At 42.4% G+C, this 22,136-nt stretch overlaps 1 long non-coding RNA gene across 1 annotated transcript; it reads right to left on the bottom strand.

Annotated features, from left to right (window-relative positions):
* Window positions 1-1,669: 1,669 nt before the first annotated feature.
* Window positions 1,670-21,275, bottom strand: LOC123028020. The gene is made up of 3 exons (XR_006415612.1): window positions 21,127-21,275; window positions 17,457-17,462; window positions 1,670-1,681 (listed from the first exon to the last, which is right to left on the bottom strand). It is a non-coding gene; the product is annotated as an uncharacterized LOC123028020 (long non-coding RNA).
* Between the last annotated feature and the right edge of the window lie 861 nt (window positions 21,276-22,136).

Consider the following 22,136-nt stretch of genomic DNA (forward strand, 5'->3'; position numbering starts at 1 on the left):
CAGTGGACGAAATCCTCTGTTAAAGCTGTGATGGCACCCAGCCTGAATGTTGCCAGCCTGCCACACAAACCTGCCTCAATCTCAAAGGCCTGGCATCAGATTTGGCTCCTCAGTGCAAGCAATTCCTTGTTGGGAAGGGCTGGTAGACATGCTCCAAGGATGGTGCTCCTGCTTAACAGGGAGTAGCTCTCTGTTGCAAAACACCCATTTACTTGTTTATTACATTTCTAGGCCATCCAATACACACCTCTCTCTAGGCAGTTTAGTGCAATTAAAACATTAAGTTGAGCATAAGTATAAATGTTTAAATATAAACATTCAAAAGCCAGTGCACCTTAGATCCAGGTTCTAGTTTCCACTCAGCCATGGGCTGAGAATCTAACAGGGCATGATTTTTAAAAGGCAGTGGAAGGTGAAAAGCTATCTGTCTTTTTACCAGCCCTGCCTTGATCTTGCTGTTTGAGCTTTGGATTAGGCGGAGGTTGGGATGTATGAGAAAGTCATTCCACTTCATTTCTGGAGATGATTTACTGAGTTTTCACCTTCTGGGCCATAGACAGATTGAGATGAAATCTGTGATTCACATTTCAGAACTTGCAATGTGATTTGCAGGCCCAACAAAATGTCTCTGATGTATGCATACATTTGAAAGCTGCATGAAAGTGTGCATCTTTGAACAAAAAATGTCCACAAATATACTTTGAACGACAAGGGAATAGTATGTGCATCCCTTAGAAAACAACAGCAGCAGCACCACTCGCAATCTGATCCAGATGCAAGTCAGAATGAGCTTTGAGATGGAATTAGAACTTTGGTGGGTTTGAGTTTTGCTGATCTGCACATCCCTAGGTAGACGCTTCCATTCTTGATTCCCTTTACCTAAGGAGCACCAATCCTGTAGGATTGTGCTTTCAGTCTTCTTCTGAATATCTAAATAACTTCCACAGAGCTTTTGCCATGGGGCTTAATTAAGGTCTCTTCTGCACATGCAACAAGACAAGATGGCAGAGTCCTGAGGTGCAGCAGCCTCCGGGTCTGGAAATACTACTGTCAAAGCAAGTTGAAGGCAACAAGAACTTGTGATGTGCCTCTCTCCAAAAGTTCCCCACCCCCAATGCAAAGTCCCCCATTCCCCAAAGGTCATGGAAATGATCAAAGGTGATCAACCCTTCTTTGTGGCGATTAAGTTTTGCTAAGAATTGTGCCTGCCCTCAGCTGCTGCTGCCACATCCTGGGTCAATAAACTATTATTCTAACAGCTTTTTACAGTCCACTGCCTTGAAATTGACTGCCCGGAGCTTTGTGCTACTTTATGGAGGACAGAAAAAAATAAAGAGCAGAAGGGCCACAGGGAAGAAAAAGAGGAGAAAGGAAAGAAGAGAAGAGAAGACACACTTTCCTGAAGATTAATTGGTCATTATTTGATGCGCTTGAGCAACACAGTTCATTTCCCGTTTGGCTGAAATCTAACCAGTTGGCAAGACAGAGATTTTTTTAAACTTTTTCACTTGCAACTATGAATAGTTTCACACATTACATAGCAACATCGTGGTCCTTTAAAGCCCTAAAGCTTTTGGGATCCATATCCTCTTGCTTAGACCTTTAGATTAGCCATAGAGATCCATCTTTGGGGGCAGTTAGGGGGACAACTATATGGGAAAAGGTCTTTTCTTGAGAGTCCCTCACCTGTGGGGGGCTTTGTCCTCTGGGTTCAATCAGTTCCCAACACTGCAGGCTTTTAGAAGAGCCTGGACAACTTGCTTGCTCAGTCTCATCTATCCCCAATTATGGTTGCTGTGGCTTGGAGGTGGAATTGTATGGTAGGTTTTAGTAGTTCCTAGGCCAAATACATTATGTTGGTGTTCATTCCTTTTATGAATTTGTTTTGTTTTTAATTGCATTCTTTTAAATATGAATGTTAGGGTTAAAGGCAGCTCAAAGGTATTTTAAAGAAATACCACAGCACTAGATTTTGTGACAGATCTTGTCACTGTATCTCCAAAAACAACCCCTTATCATTTATTTATTTATCTCTGCCACTCAGTAGCTGAAGCTGTCTGGACAGAAAGCTTAGTTCACAACAATTAATCAAAATATTAAAAATATGCAATACAATGCAAATGCAATAAAAGCCAGTATAAAATTCCAGTATATAAATTTAAAGAAGCTTAAAATATTAAACAGTTTAACATTCAAACCCCTTTTCAATAAAAATAGCCCTAATTGAAATAGCTGATGAGTTTACAAAGACATCTGTCGGTTTCGTACTTCTTAGTTATTATCCGTTTGGTGGAATTTCCCATTGTGCCTTCAGCATACTCTCAACCCTTAGTAATAAATGACTTGAAGGGAATGGGAAACATACACCTTTCTCTTGTGTTTCACCTCTGTATCTTTCCACCCATACTTCCATTTATATTTTGTATAACATCTCAACGATATTAAAATTAAAATTAATAATAACAATACTACAAAATTTATCTCCAAAATATATATTTATATACGCACTTGGAAACATTTCAGTTGCCAAGATCTAATATTCGGAGAAGTGAAAAATCTGGTGCTAAGGTTCTGATTAGCACATTAGTTTGAAAGGTGCTTATCAGGTCGTTTTGTATATCAATTTGCAAACACCTAATCCCTCAGCATCCAGACTGGTCATCAGTTCACCTCAACAGAAGGCTACAGAGAAGAAGCAGGCATTTGTCTTGGGCAACAGTGGAAGTCTTTCCTGGTCAATCTTGGGCTCTGATTCCTGGCCTTGACAGGGAAGGATATAACTCTGTTTCTGGTCTATGACAATTTTGCATGTGCTCATTCATAACTCCATAAAAGTCAATTTCTTCATTTGATCTGCAAAGTGTTTTAGTCCACATGCAAACTGATATATACAATCATTTAATATTTATTGATTCCATTTGTGTGTTTACCTATTTTCTATTTGTATATTTTTCCTATTTTTCCTTTTTACCTATTTTCTCCTAAGACATGCATTTATAAACATATTTGATTTCAACGTCTTTTATACTGAAATGTACATTTCGGACCATGTGATGGTACATTTTTTTGTGCCAAGAACTGTGTCATTAAATTTTCAGAGAAGTGTAATATCCAAAGAATAATTATTCTCTGGCCCACACATTACTCTCCACCTTGGTCTGCAGAAATGATATTTGTACACTTCCTCATGGAGCATCTCCATATTTCTAGTCTCATTTAACTAAGAGGGGAAAATGATTCCTATATCGCACTCCCAAGAAATTAGACTAGTCTAATCAACGCCATCTTCTGCTTCCCTCAGAAGTGCTCAAAAGTTTAGTGCGAGCAAGAAGAACTCAATAGCTCTTGGCAGAGAGAAACATTCACTTGCCACTCCAGTAACAAAATGATTGCAGGAGGAGAAGAGCTGCACAAACTGAAGTCACAACTTTGCAGTGGCATTTCATTCCACTTCTTTCAAAATGATATTTATTTATTTTTGTATGGTTGCTTTCCCACCAGAGATTACAAAGTGCTTCATATTTATGCAGATTTCAACTATGTCACAAAAGGGACACAGATTAAGCACTTAGTTCATATAATTTATTTAGTTTGCACTGCATGTTTCATTTGGTGCAGGATTCAGGTAGCTGAGCAGGAGTGAGGCTTGTTGTTTTCTAGCATGGACTAGTTTGATGCACTCTTACTGGATATATGTATAGAAAAAGTGTTGAAAGGCAGAATCTTTTGAATGTTTAGCCAGAAAAAGACTACAAATCCTAGCATGTCCCAGTCAACCATGCTGGACCTGTTTTATGTCTAAAAATGCCTTGAATTGCACTCTTGCAGGTGTAAGAGGCAGAAGTCATCAAGAAGGTAAAGGAGCCAATGCTTTCAACTTGACAGCCTTTCCCAATTTTCTGATAGCCAAACCAGATTTCCTGAATTAAAATTCCAAGTAGACGTCACTCTAACATTAGGATGGGAGGAGAAATTAACTCAGTTCATAGTTTTTAATGGAAACTTCCCAATTTGCACTGCATGAGACCTGTAGAGGGACTGTAACAACGTCAGAAGCAAGGACTCCAGTTGTGAGAGAGCCATCATCCCAGCTTGGCTTGTTTTTAGCTCTTTTCTTGGCCAGGTGTGAATATCCACTGAACACATGCTGGCCAAGTGGCTCATTCTGATCCTTAATTGTTGTTGAGAAAATTCACCCTGTAGATACTGTGAGAATTACAGCTCAGCTCAGGGGGATAAAGAAAGCCCAAGGGGTGTGGCAGATGACACCAGTGTCCCCACTCCTGCTAAGGTTGCTGACCCTTCATCCCTCCACTATGCCACAGCTATTGCATGACCTTCGTTGCTCTGGAGGGACCATTTCTGAAATCCCTTTTCTGCCTGTAGTCCCCCATGTGACACCTCTCTAAATCAGGCTCAATACTTCAGAAGCGACTGGGATGCAACAGAAGGGCTAAGGCTAAAGGCTAAAAGCACACTCCTACTCTACCCCTCACACAGATGGGGCTGTAAACTCCCACTTAGGGTTTCAGTCTATAGCTACTGCCATTTCATTTAGCAAACGCCCACATGTCCAAGTTCACTTCTCTGTATGTACCTCTCTCTCTCTCTCTCTCTCTCTCTCTCTCTCTCTCTCTCGCACACACACACACACACACACACACACACACACTTTGATCACACACATGGAGCTCCTCTAATGTATAGTCCATTTATCTTCATGACACCACAGACCTCTTTGTGGTGAAGAAATGCCATCATGCCCAATTTAGCTCTGAAAAATGGAAACACATGGAGGTTGAACGACCTCTCCTGTGCCACACACCTTCTTTTCTTACACCACCAACTGTTGCCTGAAGCAGACATACTTTGCTTGGACTTCTTGGAGTTTTCATATCATCTAGGATGAACCTTTCCCTCATCAGAAGAACCAGTCAACCATCGGCTTCTACACTGGCCTGTAGCCACATATTGGTCTGGTGATTTTTGAGTCCCTGTGTAAATCCAGCCTTGCACAGGAGCTCGGTATGTGACCAGACACTGCCTGCCTTTTGCCTGCATTGATCCTATGCCAGATCCAGCCAGTAGCAGCTCTCACAGACACTTCCATCCACTGCAACGTAAGGACAGTCATTGGCAGCCGCCACATCACCAACCTCCTCTTTTAATGGGATGAAATAATCAGAATAATTAGAATGCATATTATAATGGGCAATATGAATCACTGTGTTTCTTCTATTCACTCCTTGGCTTCAGAAACCATTTCCAACATGCCCTTTGGAATCACAAAAACCTTTCAACCAAATGTTTCTAGATGAACTGCCTTCCTGTAAAGTAATTCACTAATTAGTGACTGAGATAGTCAGAAAGTGAAACACCTTTTTCAACTGTATTTTAGAATCAGTCTGGTCAAAATAATTTGTTCCTATGCCTAGCTTAACACAACACTTTAAGCCATGATGGTTTATAAATTATGGTGGTCTAACATATCATTTGAACTCATCACTCTTTCCATTCTGAGGTAGTTTGTAAGCTACTAGGGAGACCCAGGGAGCAGGGTGGGAGATCTGACCCTTCACAGCACCCCTTTGAGCTCTCACATGTTGTTCTGGATGCCTCAACTGACCTGCATTTCAGGTCCTCTTATCTGAGATGAGACTTTCTGCTCGATTGTGCATCACAGCATATGTGAAGCAGCCCATTTTTTTCTGCCCCCAAAAAGGGGAGTAGTTGGAGGGGCAGGCTAGCCCACCAACCAAGCACGCAGAGGTGAAACACCAAGAGCACAATTCCACTTGTGCAGAAGTCAGTAGCAAAACTCCCACTGATTTTAGAGGGAGAGGATCACAGCCCAAATAACAGGCGCCACAATTCCCTCTTTTGTCTCCCTTTGAGTCAGCATACTCCTGTTCTACGCAACATTTCAGGGCCATGCAGAGGCCAGATGGTGGGAAGTGGCTGACAAAAACACATGGCAGAACTGGATCCAAATGCAGTGGACTGAGGAGTCAGTTGAAATAGATGAGAATTAACACTGAGCTAGGAGACGGCACTGGTTGAGCTCTTCAAGTGCAAAGCGTTCTTTTCCAACAAGAAATTAATTTGTAGATCAAAAGGAAAACCATTAAACAACAGAAAGTAAACAGGGTCAGGAGGGGTAGGGAAATGATGAAAAATCTTGCAGCCCCAGGACTTGGATTGCTGGGGAGAGGATTAATATTTCTAACAGATATTTCTCACAGGCCATGAGAAACTTTCTTTGCAACATTAGAACACACTGAAAAACACTTCCTGATTTGATTCCTAATGTGGAAATGAGATTTGTGTTTTTATATATATCTATATAGATATATAAGAGTGTAGGACATACTCTCACACACATCTATATGTATAAAACCACAATGGTCATACGTATCTATTAATCTTCCATCCTTTTTTTCCTAGAGGCTAGAAATAAAACAATATTTGATACTCTTTGTTGAGCTCTAGAGGCCAAATCAAATAACAAAGGGGCAAAAAAGAAGCAAGAACTGCCTTTAGCATCTGACATACTTTATAAGAAATAAAAGAGACATCCAGCAAAATAAATAAAGAAGGGGAAAGGTTGTGGAGGTGACAGAGGGCAGGCAAAGTGCGACTTCTCACTTTCAGAACAGACTTAAATGTAAAAAATGGGAACTTCGGGGACTTTTAGGAGTTCTGAAACACCTTTTCTCCAAGCTGCAACCATTCTGAAACCTCAGGGGATGGCCCCATCTCATTCAGAGCAAATAAAATTAAGGATTTCAGGTCAAGACCGCCTCTTGTATATGCTGAGACTGATGCACAGGGAGTGGAGTCACTGATATTCTTCAGGCCCACTCCTTTGGCCTCCCATGATCATCTGGGAGGCCATAGCGTTCTTTGGAGCTCCAGCTCTCAGATTCTGTGACCCCCTACCTGCACCTTTGCAGCCAGTACAGAAAGAATAGTTTCAGTTGGCCCTGCCGCACTCAAGGTTGCACTGAGCTTCAAAGGTTCCACTGAGCTTTGGGGTGGGGGAGGTGTGATGGGGTGCCGGGGCCACAGAACTATGCCAGTTCCAAAAGCACCCTACCCTTCCTTCCTCCTCCTCCCCAGGACTAAATCTGCATGCCCCAAAACAGCCATGTAGAGTAAGTGCAAGGTATGAGGAGCAGAGACCACAATCGCTGAAACTCCTACCTTGCACAGGATGCCCCTACGCTTCTGAGTTTGGAGGCTTACAAGCATCAGCCATCTGGGCAATAGGACTGTGCCCTTAATACTGCTGGGGTCATGATCCCCAGCTTGGTGCCCTGCTGAAGGCTGGACTTCAATTCCCAGCATTGCAGCTAAATTTGGGATGTGCCAGTCAGGCAAATTCAAGATTGTCAAATTTCTCTGAATTTCACCTTGAAGCTTGTTCAGTCTTCAATCCAAAGTAGCCTAAGAACTCTTTCTATTATTTTGCACAAAAACCCATGAATGTTTTGTGCACAAAGCATGTTTGTATACATCTGTTTATAATTAGATACATGTTCACTTTCTTCTCCATTGATTAAAATGCTGTATGCATTCTAATGTAAATTGTTCAGATCTATGCATGCTGTTAAATACTTTTCTTTGTGTGGGTGGGTGGGAGTACATACAAATCACACCACAATCTTGGAATAGATAGATTTTGACCACAGGTTGTGTTTGAGTCCATGTCTAGTCTGGATTATACAAACTGGGTTAATCTTGATTGAAAACAAACTGAAATTAATTTATCATGAATCTCAAAGTTCAATTCATGTGCACAGTACCAGATGGGGAAGGCTAGGTTAAGAGAACCACATGCAAAAAGGACCAAAGGGCTCTGGTGCTTTTAATACATGCATAGAAAAAAGGATGTTGGCAGGAAGAGCTGTTTTCACTGGGCACAATAAATGGCATTGTCTTTTTCCTCGAGGCATTCTGAAGTGGCTTAGACTGAAGGCCCAGTTGCTGGCACAGGGTATAGTATAGCATTATGAGTGTTAAATGTGGATCATGAGTCCTAGGGTTTGAATCCCCTCTCAGTGGCCTGAAGCATGCTGGACCAATCATACTGGCTTTGTCTAATCGACCTCACAGGGTTGTTGGGAAGACAAAACGCAATGACTTGCAACTCGGCTCAATCGCGTTCCTTGGAGAAAGTGGAGGATATAAATATAAACAGTGCTTCAGGTATGAATGTAGTAAGTCACAGTGAAGAGAATTATCCCTCAGAAGACTAAAATCATTCATCTCTAGACAGTTTCTGAGTCAATAAACAGATGCTTGAGAATGATAGCCCACGCTGATTGGTCCTACTGCTCCATGGTGGTGGGGAGAACGTGGGAGGACACGAGGAGTGCTTTGATGGATTGAGGAGAAGCAAAGCAGGCTTTCTCCAGCTCTTCTCGGGCTCATAAATCACATTTGCCTCCATGGGATTTACGATGCGCTTGCCTGTCGTTTCAGGAATGCTAGCTGGATACAAGATGCAAACGATTTCGCCAGGAGTAATCCCATTGACTTCAAAAGGGTCCACTCCAAAATAAATACATTTAAAGGTTGCAACCATCTGCCAGTTCTGTCCACGAACCAAGAGCAATTGCGTTTATTGAGAGAGTTCAGATTGCTTTCTACTCTTGAGCTGCTTTGCTTGTCCAATTTTCTCTCTCTGTTTAAGAATCTCTCATTGTGGAATCTTAAGCCAAGGTAAGTGGACTTCGGGCTTGATGGATTGACCTATTATTATTGTTATTACTATTATTAACCTGAACCCAAATATTCACCAGATTGATCCAGGTGCAAAGGACATATATTGAAAATTAAAGAACAGCTTCATTCTCAGTGTATTTCTGGGCCAAGAAAGTTATTTTCCATGCCAGAATTGAACTGACTGAGCTCCGTTCACTCCCAGTAATCTCTTTTATGCAAAGGTCCATTCCAGGTTACCCCCAAACTTCAGCAGCCTAATTTAGATGGGGAAATGTCCTTCTAGTGTTGCTTTAAACAAGGTAAAAATCACGTGATTTTATTTCAGTTAGAATTAAGTTAAAAATAGGGATCTGCTGCAATGGGAACATTCAGATCATTTGAGCTCAGTGGAGATCCTGCCTCTTACCTTAGAAGCCTGTTAAGTCGGGGTATTTTTTATGGACTTCCAACTCTGAGACTGGCACATTTGCACATAAAAAAGTATTTTAGGAAATATATGCAAATATGCAAATCACTTAAGAATAATACAGTTCTTGGTTTGCAATTTTGCACAAATTGTATTTTTCCTTTTTTTTACAAATGTCCATAGTGTTCATGAGGGAAGTTCATGGGCTGTCTGAACATGTTTTACAGGGAGTCAGCACCAGTGGAGGGCTGGCAGACCAGAATCCGGGGAACAAAACCATGAAAATCCCCTGGATGTTCCCTCCATCCCCATTTGCTTCTTCACATATCCCTCCTTTGACAACATGAAGAAATGAACATTATAGAGGCACAACCAGGACATCAAAAGATACACATAAGAACATATTTTGATCATTAGCAAACAAAATGGTTTCTATAAGAATTGTTGATATTCTTATAGAGAGACTAAGAAATCAGCAACCAGGAACTGGAAGCCTGTTGATTTTGTGGGAACCTACAGGTAGATCACAGTGTAGCTTCTGCCAGCTCCTGCTTTACACAGCCTTTGCTTGGAAGCAAAGAACAATTTATGAAACATGTGCTCCACAGCAAGTTATATCAAGACCAGCAGCCACCCGGTTGCAGCATCAATGTTTATATCCAGTGGTGTAGTGGTAAATTTCATTTGCAGACTGCCATCATGACAGTCCCTGCAGCTATGATCCTATGGAGAATCTAAAACTCAACGTAACTCTGTGATCCATATCAGCAAGCCAGTAGTTTTATCTCCACCAACGGGTCTTAAATGCCCATTTAAAACTGAGCCACCACAAAATACTGCGCATTGCATCACAGTATTTGATGCAAGGCAGAGGATGAGGTGGCTAGATGGTGTCACTGGGGCAGTGGGTGTGGGCTTGGGTGGGCTCTGAGGGATGGTGGAGGACAGGACGGCCTGGAGGAATGTGGTCTATGGGGTCTTGATGGGTTGGGCACTACTTCGCAACTGAACCAAATAATAATAATAAAAAATAAATAAGGTCTCAAAACCTTTGATACTGAGTTGGAAGGAAAAGGGATAGGGCAGCCAACCGATGTTCAACAGGGAAAGAATTCCATACAGCTTTTCTATTCTGGGTAATGGCTTCCCTCCCATACTTTCACTCTCAGAAACACACTCACTCAAGTCTCTGCTGATGCCATGCAGTAAGATGCATCCGTGACAATCACAACACCCTGAGTTCTGCCTACACAAAAAAGAGAATTTTACCACACATCTCCATGTCAATAGAAAATTAGGAACATGGTTGCAACTCATGGAAGCACATGGCAGATTGGGAAAAGTCTGGTGGTATCTCCGTGGTAGATCACATCTTTTGGATGTAAAAGGTGGTCCATGCATTCCCTACCAAGGGCTATGAGAGACTCCTGAATGGAGCCCTGGAAAGTCTCCATTTGTCATTGTTCTCAACTAGATGAGTAGAAGGCCATTTGGGAAAAGCAGTTCTCAAAACCAGGGCATAGAAAATTGTCTCAGTGATGGGGCACATGCTTTGCAGAAGATCAGACTCAATCCCTGGGCAGGACTGGGAATCATTTCTGTCTGAACCCCTTAAGAGGTGTTGAAAGGCTCACAAAATACATTGTTATGTTGTTGGGAGATGCAATCACACAATCTCAAAACAATTCTCTTTCACACAAAGAAATCTAGGTGGTGGCAACTTTTCATCTGACCTAGGAAAGCATGCTAATTCTCAAATTATCCAGTAAACGTTGTCTCCCAAGCACATTTTAAAATACAGATTACACTGCATCATAAAAACAAATAAGGATCTACCACCTATCAGTGTATGCTGACACACTGAATGGCTCACTGTTTAGGGTCAAAGGAGGACTCTTCCATTTATAAAAGGGAATATATTTGCTAAGCTATTTATTTCTCAAGATGTTTGAGAAGAGCTTTGTAGCCAGAGCTATAGCATTGCAATTTCACTGGGATAAAGTAATGAGAGAGAAAGTCTCCTTGGACACGCTCATTCTGTTCAGATGTTCAGAAAGACCAGGTTGCTCAGCTCTTCTTGTTGCTCTGAAAGCTTGAAAGTCAGCAAAGCATTGAAGCAAGAATGCAGCCATTCAAATGCAGCTACTGCAACTTAGCCCTTTTCCAACAATGGAGGGTAGCAGTAATCAAGGTCACATATGCCGTCTCTGCTCCTGACATTAATGCATTCAGCTGCACTTCTAAACAGCCTAACCATGTACACGTTCTAATGGCAAGTTCTTAATGCATTTTGCCACCCTGCAAGGGAGACGCTCCCAACCAGGCATACAACTGCATACTCTGTGTTTTCTATTTTCTTGCTCCTGTCCCCACTAGATCACTGTTCTGCTTTTGTTCTTCAACCAGAGATGAAGGTTAGGAATATGTGAATCATCAAAACTGGACTTCATCAAAGTTCTCCAGATGCCATCTCAGTGAATGTTCTGACTTTAGTCCATACCAGATTGTGTTGTTTTTTTTTTTTTTGCCTGAAACTCTGCACATGTTTTTGTGCACATTTTCCTAAATGTATGCATCCACTGTACACGTTTTTGACACACACATTATTCTCCCATTGATTAAAACACTTGGAATGGTTGGTTTCCCCAAAAGTACATGATTCATGTGCATGCACATTTTTCAGATGCATGCATTTTCGCAAGCACTTCCCCCTGAGGGATGGGGCTGCGAATCATGTCATAAGCATAGAAATGTAGGAATTTCAGCTGCTGATCACATCTGAGTTTGTGTGTCATCAGGAAGGTGCAGATGAATTTCTCAACCCCTAGCAAGGATACCACCCCACTGCCACACAACCGCCCTGTCTCCACAAGTGGCAGCACAGACAGATGCTCGGAGATCCTGCTGGGAAGCAGGGCACACAGTTTCATGCATCTTGTTTGCCAGCAGAATTCTGTTTTCTCCCCTGCTAAACAGATTTGCTTATGTGACAGAACCAATATGCATCTGTTCTTCACTCAGACACTGGATTTCGGGGATGCTCTGAAGAAAGAGTGGAGGACTTAAGAAGCTTATAGTAAAAACAACAGCAACTTTCAAAAGGCATCTTCATTGGGGATGCATGAAAAATTCATTTCAGTCCATTTCTGATGAGAATTTTACCCAATTCACACCTTCCTGACTGAACACAAACTTGAGTGCACTAGAAGTTCATGCATTTCTGCACTCACAGTATGATTAGCAAACTAAATGCAAAACAAAACAAACAGCAAGACCAGTATGTTCAACAGCATGCTCACATTTCAGGATGTATTCAAAAACACATACATTTCAAAACAGTGCATAATTGATGCCTATGTTTCAAAAAATATATACAGAGAAATGCTCCTGGATTTTTGCATTCAAAACGGAGGGGAAAAACACCCTTACAATTTGATGCACAGTTGAGTGCCAGGGTGGGATTCAGGTAACTTTGACAACCTCATGTTTGGACCTTCAGTTTCTGAAATGAAGTGCCCACCCTTTTAAACTAGACATTTTCTGTTTGGACTTGCACAAGATTATACATTTGGATCATTCCCCCTAGGCAGTGGCACTAAATAGCATCCTGACCTAATTTTAGTCAACTCCAAGAACAGGTTATACTGAGCACCTTGTACATTAAGATGGGTACCCTCCTGAACCAGAGCACTCTACCCTATGGCCAGATTTCCACTGCTACACATTACAGAAACGATCACAATATCAGTGATTTGCTGCAGTAATAATAAGAATAGCTCCCATAATTGTAATAGTAGTAATTCATGGTCATAGTCATCAACACAATTAGTGTCGTTCATCACTGCCCTTATTAATTACCAGCAGAGAAGGCCTCAAGGCAAAATACTTTCAATCTCATTTGCAATTTGGATGTGTATGAGCACAGGCACAGAAAAGATAGAGGTTGTTCATCTAGAAGTGTAAATTTGATATTGGTTGATCTTGGCTTGAGCAGTGAAAACCTGTGGGGAAAAAATTAAGAGCAGATGGGTTTCTTATATCAGCTCAAACTGCAGTTGGTGTAACTCCCCTGAAATATTTCCTTGATCTTATTGAAAATCTTTTGCCTGCTTTAAATTTGTTCCGATATCTGTCATGAGGGTGGACCTCCAACAGTGGCTCAAAATGTCACTTTAGACAAACTTAATCACAGTGCTGCCATCTGCTCTACTAACATCGCACCTCTCACCTGTAGCGATGAACGTTGTGTTTGGATTGAGAATCACCAGCCAAGATTCCCAACACAACATCCAGTGCTTCTCAGCAGTGCTCCAAAGCTTGGGGTGTGTGAGAAATTTGTTTCACTTCATTTCTGACCAGAATTTGCCCAATGGGCATCTGCCAGAGCCAAGCATGAACTGAGCTGCAGCTTATGCCCTCCTGCCCCAAACGCATTCATCTGAAAAAATGTCCACACAAACGCACACCGATTTTCATGCAATAACCAGTAAACACCAAGAGCAACAGCAAAGTTTGCAACCTGACACAGTGTGAGTCAGAATCAACTTCAGGTTGGAATTTGGAGAACCTTGGTAAATGTGCACAGATTGTATAGTTTGTATGTGCCGGCGACTCAGCCATGTTGCAGGGCTTTCTGAAATGGATGCACAGTTGCCTTGGGGTCAGCTTCACCAGATGCTAGATATCAAATTGGCCCACCCATTTCTCTCTCTCTCTCTCTCCTCAGTCTGTTTCTGGTAGGAAATTCAGCAAATTAGAATGAATTCCCTGTGATGGGAATCCTTACTTCAGGGCCAAACATGGACTCAAATATCAGTAGTTCAGAAATGTGTACATTTCTGATCTTGAAACATGACCCACAACTCCCCCACCCCGCACCTTTATGTGTTCAACAACACATATACATTTGAGAAATGTGCCTGAAAAATGTGTACTTTTCAAAAAAGCACACAAACTTTTTAGATCAATAGGAGAAAGCATTTCAAAGGTTTGGAAAACTATGCATGGAAATAAAGATTTTTCAAGAGAAAAAACACACACAGAGAAACAAATTTCACAGTCCAAGATGCAAGTTAAATGGCCTTCAAGATGGACAAACTGAGAGAACTTCCATAAGCTGAAGTTCTGCTTTTTCGTACATCAAAGCTAAATCGTATTCATATCAGTAACATTGGCATGAGTTATGATCAAGCGGACAAATATTATATGCACAGTTACTTTGCAGTTACTAGACAACTGGCTTCTGAGTCAGCATGTGTAAGATCAGAGCTCCTGTCTCACTCGATGCATTAGCTAAACATGGTGCTACACACCATCTCGAATGGGAGAGCTTTGCTGAACCCCATTCAGGAAACCAAATTTCAGGCTCAGCATAAACAACCAATGAGAAAACACTGACACTATGGAAATCCAGACACCCACAGAGCTACTAAGTTGTCTCTTTAGTGATGGTCTTTAATAGGATAAACTAAACAGTATCAGGATATAAAGTAGAGCTGCTTTGCAGAGCATTATGGAGTGGAAGGAGAATGCGAATTTAATCTGCAGTTTATCACCTTCAGGGTCCAGAAAGCTGTTAAACTCCTATCTGTGTATTTAGTCAGCCCTGTCTGGGTTTGTTTTGCTTTGTTTTGCTTGTTTTTAGAGCATTAAATAAAATGAGGTGAATTCAGCGCACATACCACAACCAGAGAAAATGTTGCCTCCAGCAAGACTTTGGGGAAGAGAAAACGAATCCCAAATCACAACAGTGGTTTGAAATGCAAACCTATCAGACCTGCTGGCTATCAGATACATTTGACACAGCCATGACTTTTGCTTGGCTCTAGTTTCTACCCTAAGGCATCCTTCAGATATCATATTTGCTATTTCTTATTAAAACGGTGGTTAAAACTCCCTGGTAATGTTTCAGAGATATCATTCATTTATTTTCAGCTGTCGTTTGGATGCCATTTTAATTTGAGAAAAGCATCATGGTGGCTGGCTAATTTGTGCCATGCTCAGATTGATTCCTGAATTGCACACCCAAATGAACTGAGCAATCCTCCCTAGCCCCCAGGGCCATATGGAAGGCAGGAGCAGTGCATAAGCCCTGCTTGACACGCATCCACTTCTTTATGATGATTTGGAGAAGTAATCAGGAGGCCTGTGGTTGAAAGACAAGGATGCATAAACAAACAGATAGGATGGAACACAAAGAGCCTTGGCTATTTGGGCAGTATAAAAATGAAACAAAGAATAAATAAGACAGACAGACACACACCTGGCAAATATATTGTCAGTTGAAAATTGACTACTGATTTCAGGGTCTCTACACACCACTGTTGCTAACTTATCAGATTTATGACATCGGTTGCAAAATGAATAGCATTTTTTGGCTCCAAAGGCTTCAGCGGGTATTGGCTGGGGGGAGATAGAAACATAGAAACAGAGCGAGTCAGAGGAGAGAGAGTCGCCTGGTGCTGTCCTTATTTTCTTTCTGGCACCAGGCAAAGACCTTCCTTTAAAAAAAAATTGCCATAGACTTTTGTTCTGTATGTTTTACTGCATTTTGTTGTTGTTTTTAATGTGCAATATGTTACGGTTTTTATGTTTTATTGTGTTTTATCTTGTGGTGTGATTTGGTTGGGACCACAGTGGGTCAGACTGAGACCCAAGCCCTGAAGTTCTGCACCCCTGAAATGGACACTGCACACCTCCCTGATCTGGAAAGGGAAGTTGAAACAGAACTTTCTTCGCTGTGCCCTGACTGGTTTCATCCAAGGAATGCTTCTGCTGAGCTCTAGCCCAACCCTCCTCTGATTGCTTTTACAAGATCAAAAAGAAAAATGAAATAGATTGGAACACACACACACACACACACACACACACACACACGGGGCATAAATGTAGGTGAGGCATGCAAAAGCAGGGGGTAAAACAGCAATTGGCGCCTCTAGCCATGACCTTTATTTTCCATTAATGGACCCAGGTGACTCCCATCTACATCTGAAGCAGCATATGTGAAGCTCAAACAAAGGGATAAACAATGGCAGTTAAGCTCCTTCCCCATCCCCCAGAGGAATGCTGAGCTTTCCCCAGTAATGCTCTTGGCAAAGAGAGCTTTTACCGGCCCCTTCCAAAGGACTTGCAACCAGCTCTCGCCTTGGGGATGTCTATCCAAGCGATCACCGCTCCTGCCCAGGTGGCTTAGCGTTTCCAGGCTCTGGCTTTGGGAAGCTTTGGTCTTCTTAGAGGAGCACATTCAAAACCTGGTTACATGCTACTGGTAAGGCATGCTCTGTGCACAGCAAGCACAAATTGGTCTTGCTCATTTCTCAGTACTAAACTATGCATTGCATGGAGAAAACTATGACTGGCTCTCCTGGAGTTTCATTAAAATTGAAATGAAAGGACAGAAAACAAACAAATGAAATTCAGCCATGGGGACTGCCAGTTCTATGAGAGCAAAGACTTTTAGCACATCCATAAGGTCCCCTCATTCATTTTTTTTCCTAAACTGAAAAAGCCCCAAGATTGTAACCTTCCCTTACAGGAAAATTGAGCTGGTTCCTTGGCATCATTTGGGGCCTTTAACATAAGGCTGTAAATTCCCTTTCTCTACTTTCAGTGTTGTCACAGAGATGATATCTGAGCACTACATAAGGAGTGGTTCCTTCCCTGCTTTCCTCATACATATCTGTAGGTGGCATTGTGGCAGAGCAGGATATTGCAAATACGCAAGAGGAAATAGTGTTCCCTTCCTCCCATTGAAAATAACACCCCATTTCTCTTCCTCTAAAAAATTCTAACAGAAAGTGCTGCTTATCAAGCAAGCAAAAGTGGAGGGCCATGCCATCGTATGAAGAACCCATAAACAACTGTGAGGTGGGAGGGACAAGTGTTTTCTGTAGAAAAACTCATGCTCTCTGGCTGCCCAGGGAAAACATCACATTGAAACACGTTTTGTGGTATCTTCAAAGAGCAGAAGTTCAGCAGCTGCAAGAGACAGATGTCTTGATAGCATTTCTATAAATGCCTTGGGGCTGGGTCCAGATTTATGCTGGATTTACTGTGCTGATGGAAGTGGACTTCCCTTGTTGTTGTTGTCTAGTCGCACAGTTGTGCCAAATCCATCACGACCACATGGACAGCATTCCTCCAGGCTCTCCTGCCCTCTACCATCCCTCGGCGTCCACCCACACCCACTGCCCCAGTGATCCCATTCAGCCACCTCATCCTCTGCCATCCCCTTCTCCTTTTGCCTTCAATCGTTCCCAGCATCAGGCTCTTCTCCAGGGAGTCCTTCCTTCTCATTAGGTGGCCAAAGTTACATCTTCAGTACCTGGGACTTCCCTACTCCCCAGAAAAGGCTTCACAGAGAACCAGGAGGCCCCACTAAATGGGGTGAGCTGTGATGCAGAGGTGAGGAGGTATCTCCTAAGCTAGGACAGGGGAAGCATCAATGAGCAACACTTTTTCTCTTGTGGAACATAAATCCTGGATCAAATGCCATGTGGATCTCTGCTGAGCAAATATATTTTATCAAGGGATAGAAGGGACAATTACACACATCTATTATAAGATCATACAGTCAAGATGACTTGCTTTAAAAGGAGAAATTAACCTATAAACTCCAACAATTAGGTGCATGTGAGCTCTCACACACAAGCTTTCGCCACTCAAAGACAAACAGCTGGGATAGGGATACAAAGGATCTTGCCTGGAAAACGGCATGGAGGGAAAGGTTTAGAATCCCCCTGCAAGCCATTGTTCTGATGGAGCTGGCAGCTCCCATGACTGAATTTCATCTCACATCCTTCTTGTAGGTGCCCTTAAGGCCGTGGCTGGGAAATTTTGACTGTGCAGGCCATCCCGCATGACTCTTCCTGTGCTCTTGCTTTCCTAAACTTGACGTGTATGTTTAACAACATCCTTCTTTTTTTGCTTTTGTTATTTTCAAGCTGGAACACCAGCTGGCCTTCCTCATGCATTTTTAAGGGGAGGGAGAAAAATGCAAACTTCAGTGCAATGTGATATCTGCCTTGAAGCCTGAGGAATTGGCATGGCATATGGTATGCATGCACAGTACACAATTTTACATTTCAAGTTGGAGCAGCACACTGTACACTATTTTCTTTAGAGGGGAGGAAAGATCAGAAACGCAAAACATGGTGCAATCCAATACCTAAAGTGATGTTTTTTGAACAGGTGGACATATTCCTAGTAAGCTTGCAAAGGAGTCTCTTTGTTCAGCAAATGCCTTTCAGGCCTTCTGAACACTGGAGGATAAAGTGGTCTCCAAGAACTTTCTTGCTATTTCCAAGACCAACACATTTCTTAGGGATAAAGGTAGGCAGGATTTGCAGTGGCTGTTCAAAAATTGAGAAAAATGTTTACTGAGATTAATTTGGGAGCTTCTAAAGAAGTAAAAAGTAAACCTTTTCCTTTAAATGTGAAGAGTGAAAATCTATTGATTATAATTCTGTGAATCTCAGAGGTTATATATAGAACTTGTTTTCACCACCACCAAAAAAAGATGGCTGAAAATATGATTTTATCATGGTTTATATATAGCCCATGACTGTGGTAATGACCACAATGGATAGAGCCATACATATTCCTTAAACAATGGTGTCCGATATAGATTATAAAAAGATGCTTGGGTGCCCTTGCTTTTGCATCATGTACACGGCTTGCAAGTTTCCCTTCCCTTGCCCACATGCATGCTTAGCCTCTCTAATATTTCTATGAGCCACCTCTCAAGATACCAGCCTGTAAGCCTTCTACAGGAGCATCAGGGTTGGTGGGGAGAGGCACCAACCCTCAGATAACAGTGGAGAGATAGTCATCATTAGCCAAATGAAGAGGCCAAGCAGACAAGGAGCAAGGCTGAGTGCTGGTCAGGCAAAGCAACCCCGACAACTGTTACAGTTCTACAAGGTCCAGGAAAACAGAAGGGTTGCCTAGGGCAGGGGAGCCACCACAGAGCCAGGGAGAGTATCATAACCTTTATAGACTGCAGTTTCAACTGGATTACCACTAGGGGCATCAGAGCATTGATTCAGAGGATCCTAGTGTTCATTCCAGCCCATCCTGTCCTGACTACTGGATGCCCATGCCTCCAATGTCAGTGGGGCAATGTATTCACTCGGTTCAAGGCCAAACCTTGAAGGAGCTATCCGTGGTGCTGAAGTCCATCCTCAAAACAGGTTCAACATCAAGCACAATTCTTTCAAGCTCAGCGCAAATGCGGCACCACACTGACATTGGAGCCACCAGTCACTGCAGCTCCCAACACGGCCATCTTTCCCTTCCTACCCATTTTTTGATGTTCATCTTGATGTCCTGCTGCCCAGCTACTATTGCCAGAAGTCTCTGCTTGTCTGTAAACAGTAAATAAACAAAGAAACAAACCCCACTTTGTCTGCGCTCTTGGGCAGGCCGCCACAGCAAGTTACCAGCTCACTCTCTGCCTTGATGCCACAGACTCTGACGGCCTCAGCAATAAAGTTCTGATTTATAATTGATAGGGAACCTTCTGCTGGGTCTTTAATGCTTTTTATTTCCTCAGGAAACACTGGCACACAAGCCTGAGTCAGCACATCAGAGGAGAAGTTGCAGGTGTTTCAAAGGCCCCAGATGCAAGACTTGGCAGCCAACAATGGACCAAGATAAGCAGTTTTTTAAGATTCCTGGCACACACCGTGCCAGCTAACTCTTTAATACTTTAAATCAAGCCTTGTCAATCTCCCAGCTAGGGCTTTAATTTAAAATTAACAAGGTAGCTATTCCACCTTTAATAAATAACTATTGATTATTTTCCCCCTTCTTCTTCTTCTTCTTCTTCTTTTTTTAAGGAACGTGGATTGAAGCTTCTTATGCCACCTATGGCTGGTTACATGTGTCAAGACGTACAAGAGCTATTAAAGCCTTATTAAACCCTCCAGATCCAGGCAAGGCTTCAACAGGGCACTTGCTCTTTAATTAACTGGTAGGTGTGTTTTGATGAGTTTAGCTGTGTATATTAAAGTATATGTAATTTCCTTAGGAGAGTGCATTATTTGCAAAAGATGTCAAGAGAGTGGGATGGCAGGGGGAGCTTTGTGAAGCAAACGAGAGTCTTCTTAACCTAAGAATTGTCAGTATACAAGACGTTCCGTGAGCTGCAAGCTTTCCAGTAGTGTGTCTTGTACTAGGGAATAATAACAACAGTAACAATTATATCATCATCCTTGGATCTTCGATAGAATCAGTAGATTCTTCCAAATCCAAATTTTGGCTTACTGGAGTTTCTCTGTCATCATTCAATGGAAGCATACTGCATATATTAGCCCATGTGGTACAGTCATCTTCTACAATCTGATTCCCCTCCAGATATGAGATGGTAACCTCCACATTGCTGGTGAGACTCACTGTCCAACAATATCTGGATTGGGGCAAGTGTGGCACTCCCAGTTCAGAGTAATGAATGAGAGCCTGAAGATCCTTTAATTCCCCACTCAGCCATGAAGACTGAATGGGTAACCTTGGGGAACTCTGTCTTATCCTAGCCTACCTCATGGGTTCATTGTGAGAAGAAAATACAGGCGGAAGAAACTTTTACAATACCCTGAACTCCTTGCCAAAAGGCAGGGATTAAATGCACTTAAAAACAAATAGAAATAAAATGAAGTATCATTGTGCAAAAAAAAAAAAAAAAAGCCATGGCTTGCAAGTAGCACTTATGGGTGGTACATAGACAGCCTCAACATTAATGTTAAAAGGTCTTGGGTGATAGGTACAGAAGAGGCTTCAGTCTGGGGGTTGTTCCACCCCACTCTCAGCAGCCCTACTAAGCTAAGGAAATGGCTGTGTGTATAGGAGGCTCCCAAGTCACACATTCAAACCCACTTCTACCACTATTTCCTGCTGCCCCTTCTAGAGCTAACTCAAAGCTAAGCATCTTGCTGAAAGGCCATTCCAGACACAGCAACAGCAGATCCAAGGACAATTTTATATTTCTCCTACAGTACCTGAAAAGAGATCAAACCAATCAATCTTAAAGGAAAGCAACCCCGACTGCTCTTTAGAAGGCCAGATACTGAAGATGAAACTCATATACCTTGGCCACCTAATGAGAAGGAAGGACTTCCTGGAGAAGATCCTGATGCTGGGAAGGATTGACAGCAAAAGGAGAAGGGAATGGCAGAGGATGAGGTGCCTGGATGGGGTCACTGGGGTGGTGGGTGTGGGCATGGGTGGACTCCGAAGGATGGTGGGGGACAGGGGAGCCTTGAGGAATGTTGTCCAGGCAGTCGTGATGGATTGGGCATGACTTTGCGACTAAACAACAAAAGAAGTACCTGAAAACATCTTTGTTTTACTGAAGAAAACATTTATATCCAATCTCTTCACCATGAGTGCGTGTGTGTGACAACCAAATAAAACAAGCTGGTGCAACAATAAAACAACCAAGAAAAATGTCTTCATCTTTAACACATACCTGCTAAATCATAGCTGGAAAGGTAAGGCAGAAACCTTAGACAGATGGACAGACAGACGGACACTAGGCAGAGGGTCTTTGTATGGTGTGAGGCCATCCGGACTCTTGGAACAGATCAAGAACGCATTGGGCCATCTGATGCATCACACTCTGCAAAGCCGGCTCAGATCAGCATCGGATGTGCACATGTGCCACAGCCAGCCAAGCAACTAACCCAACTGAGTCATCGCGCCTCTTCGGAGCCTTGACGCCAATGGCACTGCAGTGCTCTCCCAGATGCCTGTGCCACCTCTGACGCACTCTGCCAGCTGCTAGATGCACATCAAGCTTTCTTCATTGGAAGGACAGATGCTGTCATTGACTCGTACAGACCAGAGCTTAAACAAACCTTTTCATCTGTCGCTTTATTAAAAATAAACGGAGGGAGCATTGGAATCTTTTTTTAGAAATCTCTGCACCTGGCAATCACCAATTCACACAGGAGAAACGTGGGGAGATTAAAACAACCCTGATTGCTTTATGCTGCTATATTCCAGTGTA

The sequence above is a fragment of the Varanus komodoensis genome, unplaced genomic scaffold, assembly GCF_004798865.1.
Source record: "Varanus komodoensis strain SLA01 unplaced genomic scaffold, ASM479886v1 scaffold35, whole genome shotgun sequence".
Classification (NCBI taxonomy): domain Eukaryota; kingdom Metazoa; phylum Chordata; class Lepidosauria; order Squamata; family Varanidae; genus Varanus; species Varanus komodoensis.